The sequence below is a fragment of the Rhinolophus ferrumequinum genome, chromosome 11 (genome assembly GCF_004115265.2).
Source record: "Rhinolophus ferrumequinum isolate MPI-CBG mRhiFer1 chromosome 11, mRhiFer1_v1.p, whole genome shotgun sequence".
Classification (NCBI taxonomy): Eukaryota; Metazoa; Chordata; class Mammalia; order Chiroptera; family Rhinolophidae; genus Rhinolophus; species Rhinolophus ferrumequinum.
The window spans coordinates 68,033,418-68,036,244 of NC_046294.1; the positions used below are offsets into that span (position 1 = coordinate 68,033,418).

General features: G+C 36.7%; 1 pseudogene; it reads right to left on the reverse strand.

Annotated features, from left to right (window-relative positions):
* Positions 1–669: 669 nt before the first annotated feature.
* Positions 670–1,425, reverse strand: LOC117031212 (proliferating cell nuclear antigen-like; annotated as a pseudogene).
* Between the last annotated feature and the right edge of the window lie 1,402 nt (positions 1,426–2,827).

A 2,827-nucleotide genomic window follows, 5' to 3' on the forward strand; every position in this document is an offset into this window, starting at 1 on the left:
TTACACAACTCTGAATACATTAAGCTGAAAAAGCATCAGTTTTTGCTAACAAAAATGACAAAATAATGAAATACATATACAGGATTTGTTCTACTCTCCCTTGTTCATATTTCTTGAGCTAAAGTTAGAAAAATATCAAATTAAGTTTGGCAAATGAATCCCCCAAAATATCATCTACTGTATCTGGAGTACTTTATATGGCCAAATGTAATATATTATATTTACATCTGGCTGCTCTGAACTAAAAAAGTAAACACATTTACTCAAAAAGGTAGCATTAACTCTGAATTCCCTAAGATACTTGCAACAGTCATCGTCCAAATGAAGGCACTGTTTTGTGATATTTGAAATTCAAATAACTTTTATTTGAATTGAAAAAAATTCTTAAAACTCCGTTAATATTTAAACTCTTTGTTACAAAAATCCTAAGGAGTATTTCTAAGTAAGTCAGAAGTAGGTCTAGGTTAACAAAACCATATTTGACCTACGACTTTATCCTTTAAACAAATTGTAGAGAATGGACAAAAAATTAGGCTATTAACAGAAAACATTACAAACATATGTACTCAGAGGTACAAATTTGGTGACAGAAAAGACTTAAGGACATCCTGGAATCTTAGGAACAGTTCTCAAAGAGCTTAGTTTTATTTTTTTGGATTTTAAGAACACCTAAGATCCTTCCTCATCCTAAATCTTGGTAGCCGGATGGTACTTCAAATGTCCCATATCAGCAATTTTATACTCTACAACAAGGGGTACATCTGCAGACATACTGAGTGTTACTGTAGGAGAGAGTGGAGTAGCTTTTGTAAAGTTCAGATAACTCAGTGCAAAAGTTAGCTGAACCGGTTCATTCATCTCCGTGTAACAACTTCCTCTTCTTTATAAACATTACTTGTTTGCGACAACTTAATATTTCCAAGTTCCCCACTTGCAGAAAATTTCACACAGGAAAGCACAGCGTCCAATATGACTGAAATCTCGACATATCCATGACAATTCGCCAGAAGGCATCTTTACTACACAGCTATACTCTTGTTCTCCAATCCCAAGTTGTTCAACATCTAAATCCATTAACTTCATTTCATAGTCTGAAACCTTTTCTTAATTTGGAGGTTCAAATACTAGTGCCAATGTGTCCGAATTGTCTTCAGTCTTTAGTGTACTAATGCCTTCCTTGCCAGCATACTAGTATTTCGGATATGCTGGTGAGGTTCACGCCCAAGGCCTGGTTGCAGTCATAGCGGTTCGTGTTGGAGCCCTCGGAGTGCAGGGAAAACTGCACTAAGGAGACATGGGACGAGTCCATGCTCTGCAGGTTCACACCACTGTAGCTGATGTCCCAGCAAGCTCCTTGATGAGGCCCTTAAGTGCCTCCATCACCTTCTTCATGATGGAACCCTGGACTAGGTACCCCTCGAACATGGTGGCGGCTGCAGGCTAAGGGAAGGAGGTAGGTGTGGTCGGCTTAGGCTTGACAGGATGACGGCAGGCAGGCAAACACAGCAGCGAAAGCCTGAGACAGAGGAAGATCGCAGCAAGCCCGGGGCCCCTGTAACCGTTTAATACCCTCGTATATGCAAGCGCCACCATTTAGCATATTTTAACTTATTTCTAATAATTCCAGTATTTCCCCCAACTTCTTTGACTACAGCATTCTTTCTTATTAAACTCAACACCTTCTAATATCCCACAATTTGGCAACTCCTGGCATCTCTCTCTCTCACACACACACACACACAGAATTAAAAGTGTACTCAATGTATTAGCAAATGCATGAAAATTAATGACTTAAGAGGAAGAAAGGGTTAATCAAGAATGATAATTACTGTCTGCTTTCTGTTGCTTAATTGCGTGAATAAAGGTGGTCCATGGGCTATGGAGAAAAGATTAACTCTTCTGTTCTGTCTTGTGAGAATGCACTCTGAGACAAAAGTCAGCATAAGGTGACTATTAAGGAATGGCTGTTTTTCCAATTCAATAGAGAGAAAGCATGATAGTTACAGTTCAAATCCTATTTTGTGCTTGGATTTCAGGATAGTGCATACGATAGAGAAAGACTTCCTTAAGCCCAATATCATTTAACATCAAATAAAAGAAAACAAAGATGTAGGTATGACTAAAACAGCTTACTAATTATATAAAACAACTCTGATTGGAATGACAATATCAATTTTGTATTTCCTCCTTTGTGTCATGACTCTTAGCTTATTTAAAAAGATACATTGGCTTCTAGTGTAGTATAAAAATATTAAGCATCTTTTAGATTTGAGATTGCTAGATGGCACCTGTTATGTTTTCCAAGTAACACAAGAAGCTTTTGCTAGGAATTTCATTACTTGTTAGTAGAATTTGTATATACACTTAATTGAATGTCTTTGGTATGTGCTTTGTAATGACATTCTTTTCTATGTTGCTTTGCATTTCTTATTATTACAGGGAATGTAAAAACATAACTAAGGGCAGAATAGAAATTTTAATAAAATCTCCATGGATCCGTGACAGGCTAGACTGAAATTTCTATGTAATGAGCCATGCATTCATGCCAGTTCCTACTGTCCTCTTACATAACACAGACTCACTGAATTTGAAACGGACCATCTTATTGACATTTCTGTCTTTGTCCATGTCTATCATAAAATTTATATTTGCACATTGTGAGTTTGTGTGACAGTTACAGTGAACTTCTCTATGAGGAGAAAAGAGCTTTAACAACAATAAAATGTCTAGCACTGTGCTTGTTCTCTTTGTATATATATTTTTACTCTCAAAGGCAACTATGTTTCATCTTAACACAAGCATAGGGGTTTTAAATAAGGAATATATA